Source organism: Macrobrachium rosenbergii, chromosome 51, assembly GCF_040412425.1.
Source record: "Macrobrachium rosenbergii isolate ZJJX-2024 chromosome 51, ASM4041242v1, whole genome shotgun sequence".
Classification (NCBI taxonomy): Eukaryota; Metazoa; Arthropoda; class Malacostraca; order Decapoda; family Palaemonidae; genus Macrobrachium; species Macrobrachium rosenbergii.
The window spans coordinates 69,144,725-69,169,128 of record NC_089791.1 but is presented as its reverse complement, the minus strand read 5'-3'; the positions used below and the strand labels follow the sequence as shown (position 1 = coordinate 69,169,128).

The 24,404-nt window shown below is 42.4% G+C and overlaps 1 protein-coding gene across 1 annotated transcript in view; it reads right to left on the bottom strand.

Annotated features, from left to right (window-relative positions):
* Nucleotides 1–24,404, bottom strand: part of LOC136833092 (uncharacterized) — a 532,781-nt gene that overhangs the window by 472,527 nt on the left and 35,850 nt on the right. The gene's annotated exons all lie outside the window — the stretch shown is intronic.

Sequence of the window (24,404 nt, the reverse complement as noted above, 5' to 3'; positions counted from 1 at the left end):
GCACATGATGGCTCACTACCTGGCTCTCTGCCCTAGAGAAATAAGGGTGAAAGAGTAAACGGAAGAGGCCAGTCACTCACATACACTCTTTCTCACATACCAAACACCTTAGCTGAGATGCTACCTGTCCCCTATGGGGTGTTGGGTGAGCTACACAACTTGTTGGGCAGCCACCACAGGGCCAAGGGAAAACACTGATGTGGTTTTTTTTCTCTTGGGAACAGTGTTATTTAATTGAAGATATGGAGCAAGAGCAGTGGTTTTACTTCAACACTCTTGGGGAGTAAATCATACAATCACTACTTAGCCTTAATTTGTTTTCTAATTTTTTTTATTTACAAGCAATCTACAACCAGCATAAGTTACCTATGTAATCCTGCGGGCAATAATTTTCTGGATCAATCCCTAACTGACCACAAACTAACCTACAATCAATCTAGAGAAGATTCACATAAATATGTTACTTTCATAATAAAATTAAGTTTCATATATACTTACCAAGTAATTACATTGCTAATAGTTTCACTCGCGCGGCAGCTTAAATTAAAAAATTGCTGTAGCGCTTCAAAAAGCTGATATCCACAAATACTTAAAACCCTTCAAAAAACACTTAGAACTGACTATTTTGATAGTTCAAACACAAAAAAAAAAAAAACTCTAAAAATGCTTGTAAGGTATTATCCTACTTACAATGGGCTTAGGTTCCAAAAAACCCATCGTTTGTTGGAAAAAACGTATCTCAAATATAGCCTAGCCTACACTAAGGTATTCAGCACCATGTATACATATGTGGTAGCCTAGCCTACACTATAAAATATACTCTATACATATACAGTATAGTAATCATTAATATCAGCTAATTCTGGAGGTTCATGCAGTGACTTATGATAATTCAATATAAAGAGAAATTGAATAACAAACAAGAATTAACTTAGCCTACACTATGGTATACTGTATATGTAAGAGCCCCGACGCTGTCTCTTCCAAACACGTGTGTGTTCGTGTGTTCATCAATCGTCGTCCATCGGAATGGCCAGACAAAACAACAGCATCCCGTTTTCTTTCTCGAATGGAACGCGATTTCAACCATACAATATTTCCGTCTGTTTCTCCTTAACCATTGTTGTCTTGTTTTATGTACAATCACCACTACTTGCATTGCCATGCAAGCATTCTAATCAAGTACTCATAATGTTCCAACGAATCTTCTGTATCAAAATGTATGTGTGTTTCTGTTTGTGAAGACGCCAAACGTCTCTCCATTTTACATATATTATGCTACTGCATTATATCCATTAATCTGTCTTGAATCTCATGCAATTGGCCATATGTAGAATTTCCTGGCCTTTCCATTGATATATGTTTCAGCACTGTATGTTAATTATGTCTCTCAATATTGCCATCTGTTTGTCTGCCGACAAACACAGATGCCCGAGCCTGTACCTCTGTTTTTACCTGTCTGTGTGTAGACATTACCTTACCGCTCGCACGCGTCAATAACATCTTCGAAGATTCTGGACATTATCTCAGTAAGGAACTACCAATAAACCAGTTAACACCCAGCCAGTATGTCACTCATATCCCAGTCCTTACGCTGGTGACCCCGGAGTGACCCGAAGGACCCGGCCGACCCAAGATGACGACCCATGCGCCGACAGACCATTCGCCGCCTAGCTGCTTCCCGCTGTTCTTGAGTTCTCAGTAGAAGTCCGACCCTCCGAGATGACCCACCCCACCACTGGAGCCCTGGATGCCTCCTCCAGGAAACCTGAAGCTGCCCCCTTTCGTACTGGGCGAGCCGACCAACGGGACCAGCCACGTCATCCTTCAGCCTACTGCCGCCCCTCTCGAGCTGGCTACCAGGATCAGCTGCCGTCATCCTTCAGCCCTCGAGCCGGCCACCGAAGGATCATCCGACGTCACCCTTCAACCCGCTCCCGTCCTCCTCGAGCTCCTGCTGGCCGGCACTGCCCTTCAGCCTCCTACCCAACCCTAGCCCAAGCCCTTCAAGCCAACTACAATTGTCGGCAAGACAATTTCCGCATCGATGCCTCGCTTGGGGGGGGAACATTGTAAGAGCCCGTCGCCGTCTCTTCCAATCAGACGTTACACACATCTTGGGGGAAAGTATTTGTAAGAGCCCCAACTCTGTCTCTTCCAAACATGTGTGTTCGTCAATCGTCATCCATCGGAGTGGCCAGACAAAACAACAGCATCTCGTTTTTGTTCTCTAATGGAACGCGATTTCAACCATACAATATTTCCGTCTGTTTCTCCTTAACCATTGTTGTCTTGTTTTATGTACAATCACCACTACTTGCATTGCCATGAAAGCATTCTAATCATGTACTCATAATGTTCCAACGAATCTTCTGTATCAAAATGTATGTGTGTTTCTGTTTGTGAAGATGCCAAACGTCTCTCCATTTTACATATATTATGCTACTGCATTATATCCATTAATCTGTCTTGAATCTCATGCATTGGCCATATGTAGAATTTCTTGGCCTTTCCATTGATATATGTTTCAGCACTGTATGTTAATTATGTCTCTCAATATTGCCATCTGTTTGTCTGACGACAAACACAGATGCCCGAGCCTGTACCTCTGTTTTTACCTGTCTGTGTGTAGGCGCTACCTTACCGCTCGCACGTGTCAATAACATCTTCGAGGATTCTGTACATTATCTCAGTAAGGAACTACCAATAAACCAGTTAACACCCAGCCAGTATGTCACTCATACCCCAGTCCTTACATATACACTGAAGGTAGCCTAGCCTACAATATACTGTACTCTATATTCACATATTAATATTGTATCATACAAACATCAGCATAAAGAATATGCATCTTTTCCATGGATCTTTAAAATATTATGCTTTACTTCACTGTATCCAATAACATTATACATATTCTTACATTGCTTTTGTATTATAAATTGCCATCATAGCTATCAATGTTTTGGTTTGGAAATCGATTATGCGGTAAGTTTATTTCACCATATTTAACTCAGTTCAGAGTGCTTTTCTTGCTTCTAGTTAGCGTAAATGAATCTCTAGATACTTTATTTATATGGGGCAAGGTTATTTTTCGCTATACAAAGTGTTTTTAAGCCGAAATATAACTTAAATACGTCTCATTGTGAAATTAATTTGGCTATTTTTTCGTTTAACGTCACCTATTAATGAAAAAATAGCCAAATTAATTTCACAATGAGACATATTTAAGTTATGTTTCGGCTTAAAAACACTTTGTATAGCGAAAAATAACCTTGCCCATATAAATAAAGTATCTGAGATTCATTACGCTAACTAAAGCAAGAAAAGCACTCTAAACTGAGTTAAATATGGTGAATAAACTTTAAATCATTTCCAAAACAAACATTGATAGCTATGATGGCAATTTATAATACAAAAAGCAATGTAATGAATATGTATAATATTATTGATGTGAAAAGATAATATTTTTAAAAAGATACATGGAAAAGATGCATATTCTTTATGCTGATGTTTGTATAATACAATAACATGTGATGTAGAGGCAGTATAATGTAGGCTGGGGCTACCTTCAGTGTATATATGTAGTTTTAAGATTAAGAGTTCATTTTTGGCTCCTTTTTGTCATTGCCAGAAGTTTAGTATGCAACCATCAGAAATGAAAAAATACCATTATCATATATAAATATTGGAATACGTCTCATTGTGAAATTAATTTGGCTATTTTTTTTGTTTAACGTCACTATTAATGAAAAATAGCCAAATTAATTTCACAATGAACATATTTAAGTTATATTTCGGCAAAAACACTTTGTATAGCGAAAAATAACCTTGCCCCATATAAATAAAGTATCTAGAGATTCATTTACGCTAACTAGAAGCAAGAAAAAGCACTCTGAACTGAGTTAAATATGGTGAAATAAACTTACCGCGTAATCGATTTCCAAACCAAAACATTGATAGCTATGATGGCAACTTATAATACAAAAGCAATGTAAGAATATGTATAATATTATTGGATACAGTGAAGTAAAGCATAATATTTTAAAAGATCCATGGAAAAGATGCATATTCTTTATGCTGATGTTTGTATGATACAATATTAATATGTGAACATAGAGTACAGTATATTGTAGGCTAGGCTACCTTCAGTGTATATGTAGTTTTTAATATTAAGAGTTCATTTTTGGCTCCTTTTTGTCATTGCCAGAAGTTTAGTATGCAACCATCAGAAATGAAAAAAATACCATTATCATATATAAATATTGGTAAATATATGACAGCGCAAAAAAAAAATTTCATATATAATTGTATACAAATTGCGCTGTGAGCAAAACGGTTAAAGCTAATGAGTTATTTTTTTTGTTGTTGTATTGTACACTAAATTGCAATGATTTTGGTATATAACAAATTGCAAAACAATCAAAGCAACACAAGAGAAAATATTATCACAAAATGATGCATGAATTCTTAACGCGCGGACGTAAAAACCAAGTTTTTTTTTAAAAATTCACCATAAATCGAAATATTGTGCTAGGGACTTCCTGTTTGTTGCAAAATGAAGGTATTTGATTGAATATTACTAGACTGTAAGTGTTTTAGCTTACAATTGCATTTTTCGACCATTTTGGTCGAGTTAAAGTTGACCGAAGGTTGAATTTTTTCTATTTATCGTGATTTATATGAAAATATTTCAAAACTGATAAAAGCTACAACCATGAGTTATTTTTTGTTGTATTCTACATGATATTGCGCACATTTTCATGTATAACACTTTATGTAAGGCCTAATAGAAAACGGAGCGAAAATTACGACAAGGTGACTAAAGAAATACTGAGGTTTTCAGCCGAGTTACCGCGCGCGGAGGTAAGGAAAAAGTTTTTTCAAAAATTCGCCATAAATCGAAATATTGTGCTAGAGACTTCCCGTTTATTGCAAAATGAAGGTAATTGATTGGTAAGTGTTTTAGCTTACAATTGCATTTTTCGACCATTTCAGTCGATTTAAAGTTGACTGAAGGTTCAAATTTTGTCACTTATCGTGATTTATATGAAAATATTTCAAAACATAAAAGCTACAACCAAGATTTATTTTATGTTGTATTCTACATGAAATTGCGCACATTTTCATGTATAACACTTTATGTAACGCCTAATAGAAAATGGCGCAAAAATTACGACAAGGTGACTCAAGAAATCCTAGGATTTTCAGCGGAGTTACCGCGCGTGGAGGGAAGGAAAAAGTTTTTTTCAAAAATTCACCATAAATCGGAATATTGTGCTAGAGACTTCCCGTTTGTTGCAAAATGTTACTAGAATGAGAGTTTTGGCTTACAATTGCGTTTTTCGACCATTTCGGTGGAGTCAAAGTTGACCGAAGGTTCAAATTTTGTCACTTATTGTGATTTACAGGCAGTCCCGGTTTCAAACGTTCGAGGTTCTGGCGCTTTTCAAATATATTCATCAGAAATTATTTCCCGACTTCTGACGCATGTTCGGGGTTCTGACCGTCGTATTTACCGATCCGAAAATGAAGAAATTTGGCCCCAAAGCGGCAGAATAATCATAATTTGAAGGTTTTTTGATGTAAAACTCAATAATAATGCAGTTTCGTCGTTTTCAATGCACCAGAGCATTAAAAGTAAGGTTTTCTTATGATTTTAGACGATTTTCGACGATTTTCCGGTTTACTGACGATTTTCGGGTTCTGACATTTCTGCGCAAGCGGAACCCATTAAACCGGGGGACATCTATATATGAAAATATTTCAAAACTTATAAAGTTACAACCATGGGTTGTTTTCTGTTGTATTCTACATGAAATTGCACACATTTTCATACATAAAACTTTATGCAACAGCTAATATAAAACAGTGCAAAAATTACGACAAAAAGTGACGAAAGAATTTCTGAGATTTTCAGCCGAGTTACCGGGCGGACGTAAGGAAAAAGTTTTTTTCAAAAATTCACCATAAATTGAAATATTGTGCTAGGGACTTCCAATTTGTTGCAAATGAAGGTAAATGATTGAATATTACTAGAATGTATGAGTTTTAGTTTATAATTGCATTTTTCGACCATTTTTAATTAGAGTCAAAGTTGACGAAGGTTGAAATTTTGGCACTTATCGTGATTTATGAAAATATTTCAAAACTTATAAAAGCTACAACCATGGGTTGTTTTTGTTGTATTCTACATGAAATTGCACATATTTTCATATATAAAACTTTCGTAACAGCTAATATAAAGCGGTGCAAAAATTACGACAAAGTGGCGAAAAATTTTCTGAGATCGTCGCTGGCTCTGTAGTCTTGAGAAGAAAGAAATTAGGTGCATGCGGCGGCTGGGTATCTTGTAAACAAAACAACAGCGTGATCCGTGAACTCCCAGCATCCCTCAAGGCGCATGATTCAAAATCTTTCGCAAACTAGGCCTATACATTAACTATTTTTCCGCAAATATTTAAAAAACTTTTTGTAGTCGACGTACCGTACGTCCACTCGGCACCCGACAGACAATTTTAGTCGATGTACGATACGTCCAGTCGGTGTTTAAGGGTTAATAGTTTTATCACAAAAAGAGCATTTAGTCATGAAAATTATATGAAAATACAGTAGTTAGTGAATATTTCTCAGTGAAAAATATGAATGGGCCAATTTTCCACGAATAATGTGTATACAGTATATGTTCCAGAGAAATCTGTGAATAGGTTTGTGAATCGTGAGAACTTGAATCTGGGGGGTTTACTGTACATCCCCCTAAAAGGGGGAGCATTGGCTTAGCTCGGACTAAAGGCTAAGCAAACTGACAAACAAGAGACAAAACACTTGTGAGCAGGCTGTATGATGCTCAGATGCCAGAGAATAATACTAAAGAGTTGGCGCCAGGTGAGCAGGGACTGACGCCGGCCACTTGAAAACCGGAGCCAGGCATTCAATCGGGAACCGGTGCTCAAGAAAGAACAACAGTGCATTCTTAGAAAAGGCAGGTACTGAGTACTATAGTGCCGAACACTTGAGAACTGGTGTCGGGTGTTCAAGAATTGGTGCCAGGCAAACAGGAATTGGTGCCGGACACTAGAAGGCTGGTGTCGGGAGCTTAGGAAGATGCAGAAAAACTGTTCAACGGCGGGAGCCAAGTACTAGATAGATAGTGCTGCTCTGGAACGGGCACCAGACGTTCAGGAATTGGTGCCAGGAGCTAGGAAGTTGAAGCCAGGAGCTTGGAAGCCAAGTCCAGGCGTTTGTGAATTGGTGCCGCTCAAGAGTGCTGGTCTGAGAGGGATCATGGAGCTTTCTCTTCTTGTTTGGAGGCCAAGTAAGGTCGCCCTACAATAGGGCACTTAGGAGAGAAGAATAAAAAAAACGTTACAGCGCTTTCAGTCTAGGCTGGAATCCTCAGAACTAGATGATAACTGGAGGGAGAATGCAAAACTCTCGAAGTCTGCCTAACTTGACTAACGTCTCGGTGGACGACAGAGTCCCCAGTAGTTCATCCAATAATGTTCCGAGCAAGAAGAAAAAGGGCTAGAAACTTGTGGACAGTCTGAAAGCAGCTGCAATTTTCTTAGTAGCCGGAAAAGCCCGAATAATTCGAGAATTGAGACTGATATCCAAAAAGATCAATTAGAAGAATGATGAAAAAACTACACATCCATCAAGATGCTTTTCCAGTGGCTGTCCTGCCAATACTTAGCAATGTGCTACAGGCTTGACTGAGGGGGCAACTACCTAGGGTCAAACCCACTCGGACTCCCCTGGACCGCCAGTATGTATCCTCCCATGTTTAGGGGAGTATGGCAGGGACTTTAGGTCTAGGAGATCTGGCAGGCCGGATAGCCACCTCCTCCACCAAATCCAGTGAGACGCCTTTTCAGTGGCCATCTGTTGATACCTGGGAATGTGCAACAGGGGGCAACTACCCAGGGGACCTCACACCAGCGTCCATCGGACTTTCAGTATGCCTTCTCCCAGGTTTAGGGGAGTCCGACAGTGACTCAGGTCTAGGAGAGCCAGCGGGCTGGATAGTCACCTCCTCTACTTGCACAACATTTTCACTGCTACAAGGTTAATTTCCTGTTAACCCAGACTCAAGACTGGCAATGGCACGGGACAGAAGCAGGGAGCCAGTTGCAGGAGTAAGTGGATAAATGTAGGAGGGCTAGTAGCAAGAGAGAAAGAGGGATGCGGGGAGAGTTGGTGCCAAGCAACCTGGGAGCTCAGGAGCTGGTGCTGGGCGCTCGGAGCACAATTCTCGGCGCTCGAGAACGTCTTCTCTTCTTATGGCTCATCCCCACCATAACATTCAGCACGAAATCTCTCCTTACTACATTCCTGCCCTTATACTTTTAGTTCTCTGCAAAATAAAAGTGATAAGATGTTTAATCTTGGTTGCAACTTCGCTACAGCAGTGAAAAATTTATGAACTTGAATCAGACATAATAATAACAAAACTGATCCTGAAAGCTATCAAGCTTGAAGGCTACTTGAAATAAGGGATAACACTTCACCGAAAACCAGTTATACAACCGTAAAATAATGAAAAAAGTTGCTGCAAGCACCCAATGTTTACATCGAGCGTGGCAGAAACAGAATGAGGTTTTCTGCTAAGTAATTCCTAGTATTCCCCTTAGTGGGTGGGACTAGTCACCTACATTAAACATCGAAGTGGTACTGTGATTTTTTTATTTAAGCTGCTGCGCAAGTGAAACTATTAGCTATGTAATTACTTGGCAAGTATATATGAAAATACTGTATATAGCTTGATGATCATCAGTTTATTGTTATTAATGCTATTTCTATATCATTTTTCTTTGGGCAGAAGTGTTCATCTAAATTTTTATCTCTTCATTCTCCTATTATATTACTTATTTCTTTCAGATCAAGTATTCTATTTCCATCTTTTAACATGGCATGTCTAGGTGGTTTAACATGGGTACCATTTATTTTCCTGAATTTTTTCCATATTTTTTGTATGGGAGTATTATTAGAGCATTCTGATACATATTTCCTCCATGAAAAGATTCTTCCCTGAATTACTTCTTTTTTAAAATTTGGCAGATATTTTGTTGTATAGAGTTTTTATGTATTAAATTCTAGTAATAATACGGTCAGTTTTTGTAAATTTCCCCCCAACATTGGTAATGTTTTATTAATTTTTCTGAATTTTGTAAATTATCTAGTCGTCTTCCTACTGAGTGGTTTATATTTATTAATTTTGTTAACATATCACATCACAATGGAACTTTGTGTTTTGTTGGATGAGATTTTGATTTTGGCTGCTTTATCAGCAGCATTTTTAATTAATAAACAAGAAATTTATGAGTTTCATTATGATCTTTTAAATACTGAAATGGTGGGATATTTTTAGTGTGCATTTCATATCACTCCCAATCTGCTTTGTAAATGTTATAGCAAGGGACATGCTTTGCAAGATTATTTTGAAAATACGGAAATTAATATTGGGAAATGATAACTGGTGTACAAGTCATCAATTGTATTCCAATCTAATCTACTAACTCTACTAAAGAAAATGTTCCATGTGTTTTTGAATAAAATGTGCTGATTTCATCATCATTTATACAACAGGTCATCTGAATTCAAGAGTTCTTCTGTTTTGCTTCCCATTCTATTTGAATTTGTACAATTATGGTCCAAGATTGGGTTGTGGGCATTAAAATCACCTGATATTAATGTGGGTTCCTTGGCATTATTAAGTAATTCTTAGTTTATCAATGCCGTAATTTTATTAGGATGGTTGTATAAATTATAAATTACATAACTATCCTTTTTTTATTTGAATTTTAATACCTGATATTTGCATGTCAATAATGTTTACAGGTATTTTGTCATAAACTACTTATTATGTACATATATGGTTGTACTTAAAATCACAGTTTTTAAAAGTAAAATATTTTCATAAAATAAATTTTTGAACATACTTACCTGGTACTTATATATATAGCTTAAGTCCCTGACGTCACGACAGAATTTCAAAAAAACTGCGGCAATCGCGATCGGTGATCAGGTGAACCACCTGTGCACCTCTGCCCAGGTACCTAGAACCATTCCAACTATTCCTCATATCTTCCATGCCCTAGTCTCTAGAGGGGAGGAGGGTGGGAATTTAATTATATATAACTACCAGGTAAGTATGTTCAAAAATTTATTTTATTATGAAAATATTTTTAAACATCTAACTTACCTGGTAGTTATATACTGTATATATAGCTGATTGACACCTTTGGTGGAGGGTCAGGACAGCTAACATCGTTGGAATTATAATATAATTAAAGTTGCAAAAACAGCTCTAGGTTCCTACCTGTTAAGGAAAGCTGACTTCAATGTTTTCCTGCCTCGTATGTCTGCATTCCTTAAGAGATCAGCGATCCACCCAGAGGGCTGAAAATCTCTAGGGGCTGTCAGCGATGTATAACCTCTATGTGACTAGACCTCCTCTCAATACCCTTGTTCGGGCGCTGCCAAGAACAAATTGACAATCTCTCATCCTTATGATTACGGAAGACTGCGTCCAGCCTTACAAACAACCATAAAATTCTCAATTCCAAAGGTAAGAAAAAAGGGTATTGGTTTATGGGATAGTAGGGGTATTCCCCTCTCCCACTACTGTACTGAATTAGATGCTATAAGCGGACCCAGCGTATAGCAGTCTTCGTATAATGTTTGGACTTGTTTTAGATAGTGAGAGCAAATACTGACTTGCTTCTCCAGAAGGTTGTGTCAAGATACTCTGCAGGGATCTGTTCTGTTTAAATGCTACAGAGGTTGCTACTGCCCTGACCTCGTGCGTCTTCACTTTCAGAATCTTGTGGTCGATCTCGCTACATTCCATATGTGCTTCTTTTATCAACTGTCTGATAAAATAAGACAGAGCATTCTTCGACATCTGCACAGGAGGGCTTTTTGACTGAGCACCAAAGCCCTTCTGAATTTCCTCTTAAGTCTTTGTCCTATCCAGGTAGTGCCTTAGAGCTCTTACCGGGCATAGGACTCTCTCTCTCTCCTCCCCTGTGATGTCCGTAGATTCGGAATCTCCGAGCGCTCTGGGCCAGGCTTGTGATGGGCGTTCATTTTTGCAAGAATCCTAGTTGCAGTGAACCGATTGCCTTGCCTTGTCTAAAGCCTATATTCTTGCTGAAGGCATGTATCTCACTAACTCTTTTCACTGTGGCCTAACTTGGCCAAGAAAAAGAGTTTTCATGAAATAGTCCTTTAAAGATACTCTCTGTAAGGGTTCGAACCTAATCCCCATGAGGAACCTCAGGACCACGTCTAGGTTCCATGCTGGTGAGTTCTCTACTCTCTCCTTGGAAGTTTCGAAGGATCTGAGTAGGTCCTGGAGATCCTTATTGTTTGACAGGTCAAGTTTCTATGTCTAAAAACTGCTGCCAGCATGCTCCTATACCCCTTAATGGTAGAGGTAGAAAAATTAAGCTTCCTCTTAAGGTGTAGCAGGAGGTCCGCTATTTGGGTTACAGAGGTGCTGGAAGAGGACACATGGTTGTTCTTGCCATCCTCTAAATACCTCCTACTTGGATTGGTATACCTTAGGGTGGATGACCTCCTTGCTCTTGCGACTAGCCAGCTCCTTTCCGAAAAAAAAAAAAAAAACCTCAGCTCTGTGAGTTTTTCGATAGTCTGAAGGCAGTTACTGTAGCGCGGAGGTTTTGGTGATATCTTCCAAGTGGGGGTTGTTTGAGTAGATCTACTCTGGAGGTAGGCCTCGGGATGTCCACCATCCATTCCAGTACCTCTAGGAACCAATCTCTTGTCGGCCAGTAAGGGCCACAAGGATCACTCTGGTCCCTCGTGGACAAATTTTGCAGTACCCTGTGTATTATCTTGAAAGGGGGAAATGCATACATCGCCCAAGTTGGACCAGTCCATCAGAACGCTGCCTTATGCATGTCGCCTCGATCTGGTAATGGAGAGCAGTAAGTTTCCAGCTCCTTCGCTTGCGCTTTGTGGCGAAGAGAGCCTATGCACGGACGCCCCAAAGTCGCCATACGTTTCTGCAGACGCTCCGATGTAGCGCCCATTCTGTTGAGAGGACTTGATTTTTCCTGCTCAGAATGTTCGCCTCACATTTTTCTCCTCCTTGGATAAAGGGGGACATTAGTTTGACATTCTTCCTTTGCCCAGAGAAGAAGTTCTCTTGCTGTCTCGTATAGAGACCTGGAGTGAGTGCCCCCTTGTTTGCTGATGTAGGCCAACGCTGTCGTGTTGTCGGCGTTGACCTGCACCTCTCTGTTCTCCACTATGTGTTCGAACTCCCTGAGAGCTAGAAGGATTGGGTTAGTTCTTCTGGTTGATAAAAGTAATTTCTCTGCCTCTGGTCCAGGAGCCCGAGACTTCTTCCTTCCTCAGTGTTGCTCCTCATCTCGAGTCCGACGTTGAGAACAACACTAGGTCTGGGTTCCTCTGATGTAGAGAAAGGCCCTCCTGGAGCTTGGACGTGGGGTCGTCTCACTCACTTCCTAAATATGGCCTTATTGGTTCCGAAATGGGGATGCACTTGGTCTCCAGTTCTATTTCCTTGTCCCAGTTCTGATTTAGATGAAACTGTAACGGGTGTAGATTCAGCCTTCCCAAGGAGACAAACTGTTCTAGCGAGGAAAGGGTCCCCAGTAGACTCATCCATTCCCTCGCTGAGCATGTCTGTCTCTTTAGAAAGTCCTGAAGTTTTCCTAAAGCTTGTTCCGTCCTTGCTACAGACGGAAAAGCCAGAAAATCCTGACTTCTGAATCTTCTCATCCCAAGGTACAGAACCTCTTGGGATGGGACTGTGGGCTGGAGATTTCTCATCTGTTTGTCAGCACCCAATTCCTCTGATAACTGTAACGTGGTCTGAAGATCCTCCAGGCAGCTGCAGTGGAAGGAGCTCTGAGGAGCCAGTCGCCTAAGTACAAGGAGATCCTGATGCCTCTCATGTGAAGAAAACCTGCTACATTGGTCAGCCTTGTGAAAATTCAGGAGTGGTGTCAGGGGCCTAAAACAGAGCCCGAACTGGAATACCTTTCCCTGGACGAACCTAGATATTTCTTTTTGGAGCTCGGATGTATGGGGATGTGAAAGCACGCGAGATCCTGGAGGTCCAGTGAGACCATCCAATCGTGTTGTCTGGACCGCTAAGAGAACCGGGATTTTGTCGTCTCCATTGCTGTGGCTAAGAACCAATTGGTTACCTAGCAATGGGACCTACAGCTTATTGTGGAATCCGAACCACATTATAGCGAGAAATGAATTTCTATCACCAGAAAACATATTCCCTGCTTGTTCTTCACTGGCCGGTCGGAGATTCGAACTCGCGACCAACAGCGTGGTAGCTGAGAACGGAACCCGTTTACCCAGCAAAGAACTTGAACTTTGTTTTCTGCACAAAAACGCTGGAGTGCACTCACGCCTAGTACCGGTCTCCGCAACCCCGAGCTTTGGGGACCAGGAATAACCGATTGTAGAATCTCTGGGGATTCAAGATCTTGAACCCTCTCTATGGCCTCCTTTTGCAACATCATAGACACTTGTTGTTGTAGAGCCTCTGCCTTGGTTCTGTCGTTGTATTTGGCTGAAAGGTCTATTGGTCTTGCTGCTAGAGGGGGTCTCCTCAGGAAAGGGATCCTGTACCCCTCTTTGAGTAACTGAATGGACCATAGGTCCGCTCCTCTTTTCTCCCACACTTGCCAGAAGTTGGTCAGTCTGGCTCCTACCGCTGTCTGAAGGTGCTTCATTTCAGACTCTGGCTCTTCCTTGCCTGGAGCCTCTCTTTGTTGTTCTTTACCAGCGGGTCTCATATTTCCTCTACTGTTGGATTTTCCACGAAAGGGCTGAGTCACAGGAGCTTCTCCTTTATGCTTCTGCGTGACGAAGCTCGCTGGAAGCACTTTCCTCGTGTCTTCAAGTATTAGATCTTGTGTGGCCTTTGTGCTAAGGCACGTAAGTAATGTCTTTAACTATTTCCTGCAGGAACAGATGTGAAGATAGCGAGCATAAGAAGTTCGACTTCTGGAATGGGCGTGGACCATTAGACAGAAAAGAATGAAAGATGGGCTCTCTTTTCTTCAAGATGCCTCCCGGAAAAGAGCCGCTTAGTTCACTGGGCACCATCTCTGATTGCCTTATCCATACAGGACATGAGGTGAATAAGCTCCTCTGTGCCAGTGTTCTTAAAGTCTTCCGTCTTCCTCCCCAAGGCTCCCAGGGTCCAGTCCAAGAAGTTAAAGACTTCAAAGGCCCTGAAGATGCCCTTGAGGAGGTGGTCCATCTCCGATGGCGATCAAAACACTTTCGCCTTTCCCATGGCTACGCGGCGTGAAGCGTCTACGAGACTAGAGAAGTCCCCCTGGGATGAGGTAGGAACTCCCAGGGCAAGAGCTTCTCCAGTCTCGTACCAAATGTTCGATCTGGACGCTAGTCTGGCCGGGGGGAAAGAGAACACGGTTCGGCCTTGATCCTTCTTAGTGGCAATCCAATCCTGCATGGTCTTCAATGCTCGCTTGGAAGAGCTTTGTGACATAATCATCTTCGTGAAACACTGCCTTCTTCAAGTCTTCCTTAAAGTAAATTGAGAAGGGAGGAGATCGAGGGGCAGCTGGTACAAAGTTCTCGAAAGTTCCGTAAACACTGACATCAGTTTCTCAAGTCCGACGAGGGGTGTTGTTTCTTCGTGTTTCTTCACGGGTAATCTGCCTAAATGAATATCTGGAGAAGGAGGGATCGTCATTCACCTCATCCCACTGTTTGGCCGTTATCGTAAGTGGCTTACGCCTCGCTTTACTGATGCCAGATCCGAGCCGGCCAGAGTGTTCGGCCATATCGCCCTGGCATCCAGCTCGACGCTGACGCCCTGGCGCCCATTCCCTTGACGTCCTACTGTTTGACGCCAGGTGTTCGCTTCTGGACGCTGACGCCAGCATCCTGCTACCAGGAAAGCTACCTTATGCAAGCCCTGACGCTCTAAAACTCCTGAAGCTTGGAAGTTTTGTGCTCACGTTAGACACTTGACGCCAGTGCATCCCGCGCCCTGAGCTACCTCCATGTCTTCTCTTCCAACATCTTGATCGCTTCAATGCCTCTGATCGCCCAATACCTGGACGCTTGTCGCCTTGGCGTCAGCCTTGGACGCTTGTCATGGTGTTTCACTCCTGTGACACTTGACGCCAGTGCATCCCGTTCAGAGTTTCATTTTCACTCACGCTCAGCCTTGAACATCTGGACGCCCCAAAAGCTTTAGCTGATCGCCTGCTGTCCTTCTTCTCTCTGCCTGGTTGCCACGCTGTACCAGAGAAGACAAAGTCTGCTGCATATTTTGCAGTAAAAGTTATCTGGCGGGCTTCCTTGCCGTTGGGGACAGGCTGAGAAGCCCTCAACTACGTGAATTACTTCCTCCTCATCGTCTAGGAATGGATTGTGGTGAGGGTTCAGCAGATTCAGGCACAATCCCAAGGAGGAGGAGCATGTACGGAAGGCAGCAATGCGCCCACAACACTCTGTTGCCTGACGCCCTGACTGAACAGGACTGTCTACGTTGCTCTTAGTGAGAGCTACCTCGATCTAGAAGGGAAGGCCCGGCTGCTCCAGTGGCTATAACCTGGAGCCTGTGAGTCTCTCATCATGACGCCCTCAATAGGGGTAACTTCCTCTGAGAGGTCTCGACTAACGCATGACGCCAGTCCTGCCTGGGGATCAAGTGTCGTCCGACGAATGAAAAGTACAACATTACCTTGCCTATGGCGTAGGTGAAAGGCTCCGGAAGCGTCAACAGGAACGCTCGAGGGGACGACCGCTCGGGAGCTAAAACCTCTCGCCTCCCTTCGCCTGTCGACTTTCCTTCTCCCAGGGGTTGGGGAGCTTGGAAGAGGTCTAGGGCTAGGAGCACGACAGGTCCGAGCGGTCGCACCCTCCACTGCACTTGCACTAACAACGGCACTAACACTTGTACTTTTTAGATCTCTCATTGTCGACCACATATTATCCCTGTCATCTGTGAGGGATTTTACCTGTTGGCCATAGTACTCTTTGGCTCCTTCTGACCCGGTCTTTCAAGCTTTCTCACAATCGACTATAATAAATCCATCCCCTGCTTCTTCACATACTGAGGGATCCAAGGAGGTTTTAGCAAGCTGGACCAGAACCCTCACACACATTCTCACACTCGATGAAGAGTCAGACATGTTGTAAAGAAATTCCAAAGCAAATCCAAAACCAGCAAAAGCCAAAGCCATAGTGTACTTCACCAAAATAAGTTGCGAAAACATGGCTACGAGCTAATTCCAACGATGTTACTGCACGTAAAGGCAGGGAGATATGAGGAATAGTTGAATGGTTCCATCTGGGTGGAGGGCGACAGGTGGTTCACTCCACGATTGGTGATTGCCGAGTTTTTTGAAATTCTGCCGTGACGTCAGGGACTTACGCTTACATATATAACTCAACAGGTAAGTTAGATGTTTAAAATTGTATTTTTCCTAATTATACAAAACCTGGAGGTCCTTACATTAGGAATTACTTTCACGGTTGGAAATGCAATTCTTGAACTTTCAAAAAAGTGGTTAGGCAGTTAACTACCGCTCCAGTAGGCGGAGTCCCGCCTGCCCAGATGTAAACATTTCATTCTGCCTTTGGCCCAGGTGTCAGATTGAGGGGTATGAGGTGGGCATAGGGGTCCGTAATGTAAAGGACTCAGGCTGCATAGTTAGAAAATACAATTTACTTTAAAAATTGTGATTTGGTTCTGACACGATATACAAGCCAATGGTCCTTTAAATTAGGAAGACTCACTAGTTGGAGGAGGAATCTGACTGAGTTTGCTACATCATGCTGGTTCCTTGTCGACAGAGCAAGGAAGGGAAACCTGCCTCTGACAAGGTGATCGGGTTGTAGGAAAATGAGATCTATTGTCAGATTCTGCCTTTTTTTGTAATGAACGAGGAAGACGTTATTTTGCACAAAAATAGGCTAGGAATGAACCTTGGAAAAGTCAAGTACAGTAAGGAAAAATACAAGTATCAGGTTTGTCTTATTGTCATGGTTTCTTCTCACCTTGCTAGAGGAAGGAACAAGTTTGCTTCTATAATCCTGAAAGGAAATAAAACGGGAGCTTAAATGTGATCGACAGACAGGTCCAGTATGTAATGGCATGTCCACTCTCTCTGCCCGCAGGGAAGAGAGCCACGGAAGAAAAAGAAGAAGAGGCCAGTCACTCCCACACTCATTCTCACATCCACAGCTGCAGATCTTAGGCAAGATGCAACCCTGTCCTGTTCCAGGAGCCAGTTACACAACTTGTTGAGTGGCCACCACAGGTCCCAAGGAAAAGGTGTCCATGGACTTGTAAGGCATCCTGAAGGTGGAGAGAAGGCAGTCTGTTGAGACACACCCTTGCTTTCAATACCTAAGGAACTGACAGGTTCCTTCTCCGGAATGCAAGGTAGGACCAATGATTCGACTCTTTGTGAGCTCTTGGGCGTGAAGGTTAGTACCAGTGTCATTTTCTCCAGCAGCAGAGCACACTCTCTAATTGCCTCATCACGTAAGCCAGAAAGAAATTGTGTTCTGGGGATACCTCTTCCTTGGTCGAGCCAGCACTAACGAGGTCGCCGGCTCAGGGGCCGGAGATGGCGAGATCTTCAGACAGCGCCGCAGCACTCTAACAGACACAGTACCATCTCGCCTGGGTCATTATCAACAAAGTCCTCTAGGAGGATTATGAAGGGCTTGAACCTAGCATCAGGGACCCATGGGTTCTGCCTCGCTACGTCCAGACGCAAATCCGGAGTGTAACTGATCCCATCCCCTCGAGTGTTCAACATCAAAGGAAAGTCCGCGGACGCTCTTCTCCCTCTCTTTGCCAATGCTAGGGCGTTATGTGACGGGTCTTGAGAGCAGATCCCTGGGTCTGATGACCCTCGTAAAGGATTATAAGGTGCATGAGTCAGGCTCCTTAAAATGAGTCACATCCCACTCAGGGGGCCTGAGCTTCCTGGGCTGGCAAGACCATTCAAAGCTTCTCATCAGTAGAGAAATCTTGAACGAAGAGGAGATATCTACCCCCTTCAGCTGCAAGACTAGGCTGAGTGCGGCTCTGTAGCCTTTTACGGCTGAAACGGAGCGAAGCTTCTCTCGGCGAAGAATGACCTGCTGGAACAGTAGCTCCACCAGAGATACCCTGTCTACTATTAATTAACCACAGAAGACAGCCTACTTTCACTGGTATACTGGGCGAGGAATGCCTGAGGTAACAGCCATCTCCTTTGCCGCGCGACGTAAAAGCCTCCTGCTCATGGAAGATGCTGATGACTGCCAGCCGACAAGACACACAGGGACTGCACTGCCTGGTGGTACCACTCATGTAAGATTGACACAGCAGGTTGGGCCAGGGAGGACTCTCTGTGCCTCAGAAAGAAGAGAGCTAGCAGGTTGGGGCTACCAACAGCCTGGGGGCTTATCAGAGCCACCAGAATCAATGGTCCTGAGATTCGGTGATCATCACTTGGCTGATCACCCTGCTAATCAGACAAACGGAGGAAAGGACGTAGAGGTTGTCCCATGGGTGTTGAAAGCGCCCTGCAGCGCCCATGGGTCCGGCATAACTGAACAGAAGACCTGAAGTTTTCTGCCATACCAGGTGGCGAACAGATCTATGACTGACGCCCCACACATCAAAACAACCTCTCCTCAGCCCAGTGAAGGGGCCACTCTGTCCTCAACACCTGATTCTGGTGGCTGAGCTTGTCTGCCACTACATCTCCTTGCCTGGAATGTACCTGGTTGACAGCTTTACCGAGTGGGCCAGTGCCCACTCGTGCACCTGCATAGTCAACTGATGAAGTGGATGGGACTCCAGGTCCCCTTGCTCACTGATGTATGCCACTGCTGTGGTGTTGTCACTCATCAACACCACGGAGTGTCCCATCACTCGATCCTGATACTCTTGGAGGGCCAGGAAGGCCACCTTGAGTTCCAGGATGTTATGAAAGTGCCTGTCATCTCGGTGCCACGCTCCCGAAGTCAGCAACTCCTCCAGGTGTGTGCCCCATCCCTCGGTCGATGCGTCCAAGAACAGAAGCATGTCCGGAGGGGAGTATGTAGGCGGAGGGGGAGTATGTAGGCATACAGTAGTCCCTATATTCATGCTGTGATGCATACCACACTCCCGCTAATAGATAAAACTCATGGTCATTTAGAACTCTTCTAAAACACTTAGAACTTCCTATTTTGATAGTTCAAACACAAAAAAAAAAAAACTAAAATGCTTATACAGGTATTATCCTACTTACAATGGGGTTAGGGTCTAAAACTCATCATTTGTTGGAAAACATATCCTGAATATAGCCTGCTCTTACACTACTTATTCGTACTCATGTAAAGTAACCCCTTATTCGTGGGGATGCGCACTAAATCCCCAATAGCTAAAATCTATGACTGACTTAAAACCCTCTAAAAACACTTAGAACTGCCCATTTTGATAGTTTAAACACAAGAAAAACCCTGCTAAAAATGCTTATACCTGAGTACTTTAATAGTTTTATCACAAAAAGTGCATTTAGTCATGAAAATTATATGAAAATACAGTAATAGTGAATATTTCTCAGTGAAAAATGCTGCGAAAGGGCGAATTTTCCGCGAATAGTGAGACCGCGAATACGGGGGTTTACTGTATACATATATGGCAGCCTAACCTACACTATACAGTATACTCTATACATACATGATATAATTAATCATTAATATCAGCTTAATTCTGAGGTCTATGCAGAGTGAGACTTACATAATTCAATACAAAGAGAAATTGAATAACAAACAAGAATTAGCTTAGCTGACACTATGGTATATCGTATACATGTACAGTAGCATAGCCTCATATTATACTAACATGTTGTAATATAAAGATCAAATACCGAATATGCACTCTTTCCATGGATCTTTAAATGTTATGCCTGATTCACTGTATCAAATAATACTGTATATATTCTTATACTGATTTTGTATTATTAATTGCAATCATAGCGATCAATGTTTTGGTTTGGAAATCGTTTACGCAGTAAGTTTATTTTGCTTCTCAGTTCAGAGCACTTTTCTTGCTTCTAGTTAGCGTAAATGAATCTCTAGATACTTTATTTATATGGGGCAAGGTTATTTTTCGTTATACTGTACGAAGAGTTTTTAACTTGAAATATAACTCAAATACGTCTCGTAAAATTAATTTAGCTATTTTTTTCGTTAATAGACGACTGCCGTTTGGGAGTGTTTGTTTTGTGTAAAAATCAAGATCCCATTCGCCATTTTCACTTCTGATTTCACCATAACATGAGCTTTAATTTCATTTATCGTTTATCAGTCTGGTGTAACAGTAATATGTTCTTTCATGCCCAGTAGTTTTGATTAAATACTTCTCTCCAATTTTAATTACTGTCGAGTTTCATCCATGTTGCCGATGCACAATAACTTATAGTCATTAGCACCTTGAACATTGTTTTCTCAGCTTCAGCTACAACTTGCAGCATATATTTAGCAAAATATTTTCTTGTCGATCTTTTATCCATAGTGAATAAGGGTATAATGTAAAAATATATCAGTCCTATTCTACTTTGTCATTCGTAACAAAACTATGGTAATTGTGTATTACCGCATGATGGCTGAAAAACACAGCTAAAGAAGAAAAGTTGTTTTCTTCCATCGTGATAAACAAAACATCGTTTCTCAAGGTTTATCGCTGCACGATTGACGCAAGAGTATAACGTTACTAACAATACTTTTATCATTCCTCTGTTGCTTTTTTTAACTAGAAGATGGGATAAAAGAGTTGGAGGAAAAGAAGCCCGCATTATAATTTAACATTCTCGCTGCCTGATTGTATGCTGCTTGTTCATACCAGAAATTTAAAAAATATTTTATAAATATTGTCGTATTGGTGTTAATTGCTTACCTCATTGCAAAATCAAATGACGTATGTGAACTATCAGAATTTGAGCACTACCTGGGTATTTTAGTAGTTTTATCACAAAAAGTAGCATTTATCATGAAAATGTGATGAAAATACAGTAATTAGTGAATATTTCAATAAAATACTGTGAATGCGATTTTCAGCTAATAATGCGTACATATGTTCCTGCACAGAGGAATCCGCAAATAGGAGAGTCGTGAATCGTGAGACTGCAAATACGGGGTTTACTGTACCCTATTAAGAGGTTCCTGTCATCCATCCATTTCAGTCTAGGTCCTCTCTCTCACCTCCTGAAAGAGGTGATGAGAAAGGACTTGGGGTCCGAGACTGGGACCTGTATTCCTTCAGTTGCCATTGCAGGGACCGAAAGTGTAGATGCCCATGAGGGACCAGCTTCTCCAATGACGACAGGTGTCCAATGACGACTTGCCATTGCCAACTGGTGCTCCTGTCAAGACAGAACAGTTGTGCTGCCTTCCTGAACAACCTGCTGATACAAGAGTCTGAGGGGAAGACTCTTGCTGCTACCATATTTATCAGTGTGTCCAGGTACTTTATCATCTGCTTGGTGGGGGGCAAGACCTGACTTCTCGAGATTTATCAGGATCCCTAGATCGTAGCAAAACTCAAGGAGCCGATCCCTGTCCTGAAGCAACTGCGAGCAGGAGCTCGCCAGGACCAGCCAATCATCAAGATACCTCAATAGACATATCCCGTGCGAATGGGCACAAGCTGACACTAAGGTGAACACTCGCGTGAACACCTGGGGAGTGGTGGAGAGCCCGAAACAGAGTGCCCTGAATCGGAACTCTCCCCAGGATAAAGCGAAGGTACTTGCGTGAGGACGGATGGACGGGTATTTGAGAATACACATCCTTCAGATCCACCATAAGCATGAAGTTGTTCTCCCTGATGGAGGCGTGCACAGAACGAGCCGTCTCCATCGTGAACCAAGTCTAGTGAACGAATCGGTTCAGGTGAGAGAGGTCTATGACCAGTCTCCTGCCCCCCGAAGCTTTCTCCACAAGAAAGTCATGGCTGTAAAAGCCTAGGGACCATTCTGACACAACTTCCACAGTACCCTTGCTCAGCAGGGCTTGCACTTCTTGCGTGATTGCGAGATCCTTCATTGAACCAGGAGCATAGGATGGAGACGGAGTTGGTGAGGGGTGGCTTAGACCATGGGTAAATAAGGGATTTGACAAAGGAAAATCTATTTCTGGGAAGACCTTGTCACCTGGTGAAATATCCATTCAGCACATATTTCTAGGTAAATTCATTGCTAAATATACCAGAAAAGTTAAAATGCAATGCTGGGGTTATTACCCCCAGTGCGACTCCATAAAATGGGAGTCGTATAAGAAAGGGTGAGTTTGTCACTATCACAGGCCTTCGCCCTGTAGACATTCCCAATCTCAAATCTCCCCGGAGCGAGGTGCCACTACAACGCCCGCACCGCTCCCCGACTATCAACAAACCAGTCGCCATTTTGGCATTCCATGTTAGCACCCCAAGCATGGTATTTTATCTAGGGGAAAGGAATAAATAGAGGTGGGTCAAATGCGACACAGGTCTTCCCCAGAAATGATATTTTTATGATAAAATAAGGTTTACTTATACTTACCTGGTAAAGCTACATATAGCTGTCGCTCTGACGTCACGGCAGAATTTTAAATTCAAGAATGCTATAAACACCTAGGTGATCCCTCTACCAGCCTCATAGGTAACAACAAGGAACTATCCCAACAATGTTCTAGAACTCATTAAGTTTATGCCCACTTGACATGAGAGGAGGTGGGCAGGTTTATTTCATGTAACTGACAGGTAAGTATAAGTAAAACTCATTTTATCATAAAAATATCATTTTACTTATAGAACTTACCTGGTAGTTACATATAGCTGATTGGCACCTTTAGTGGAGTGTGTGGACCATGTCAGCTACATACATTGTTAGATATCAAAACGAATTTAGTTCCTTACCTTGAAGGATTCCTGACTCAAAGGGTTACTGCCCTCTCAGAAGTCTGCTATCCCCTCGATTGTATTGACAGGATATAAAGGGATCCGGGTGTCAGGATACAATCTGTTAGTACTTGCCGAGGACAATGCCATGACGGTGATAAGACTTAGTATGCCCTTGCTCTGCGCAGTGTACCAAATTAACAATAAGGGATCACCTCTATCACCATAATATTAAAATTAAAAACTTTCAACCACAAAAATTAAAAGACTGTAGGTACTTTAAACCATCAAACATAGTACCTACAGACTAATTTGTAACCAAACCCAATTTCCAACATCAAGGAGAAATGTTAGTCGGATAGGATTGCCCCCTCTTTCTCCCCTCACCCCACCACTCCCTCGTGTCAGTAAATCACTAAAGGCCCTAAGGTACCGCCACTGTCAAAATCTGTCTTCAATTCTGACAAGTAATGCGATGCGGGCATTCCACTTACATCGCTCAAAACGTAGAATCTACAATCTTTTGCACTGGAGAGATTGTGCCTGAAAGCAAAAGATGTAGCTACAGCTCTTATCTCATGTGCTCTCACTTTCAGAATTCCCGTGTCTGAGTCCTGACACCTCTTGCTACTTCCGAAATAACTCTTAAGAAGAAAGGAGCATTCTTGGAAAAGTGGTCTTGTCGGGTTTCGCTGGTGAACACCACAAGTTCTCCGAAGAGCCCTGATCTCCTTTTTGTTCGGTGAATATAAACTTTAAGGCTCTCACCGGCACAACACCCTTGTTCTCCTTCTCTCACAAGATCTGAAAGGCTTCCTTAATGCTGAAAGACCTAGGCTATGGTCTGGACGCATCTTCGCTCTTTCAAGAACCTAAGAGAGGAAGAACATACAGCTTTTCCCTGAGCGAAACCAATAGTTTTGTCCAAGGCATGAACCTCACCACCCTCCCGGCTGCCATGAAAGTACTAGAAAATAGTTTTCTTAGTCAAATTTCTCAACGAGACATTTGCCAAAGGTTCGAATTGATCTGAACAAATCCATTTAAGAACGATGTCCAAATTCCATGCTATTTGTTTAGGAACTTTCGTCTTCGAGGTATTAAAAGACTTAAGTAAACTGCTTAGATCCTGATTGTTCGAGATGCTCAGACCTCTCTGTGCTTAAAATACCGACAGTTACTGATCGATACCTCTAATTGTGCTCAAAGACAATCCTTTTTTCCTTATAAAGGGGATAGCAAGAACTTCACATTTGATTTAGAGAGGTTTTAGAAGACTAAACTCCATGTCTACTGCAACAGTCTCTAAACTGACTCCATCTTGACTGGTACACCGCGTCCGAAGACTTTCTTCTGTCACAAGAATAGCGCCAACCTCCTTGAAAAGCCTCTTCCTGAGGAGTCGCCGACAGTCTGCAGGCTTAAGGTCAGAGCTGACAAGTTCTGATGGAACTCAGAAGTGGGGCTGTCTGAGTAGATCTTTCCT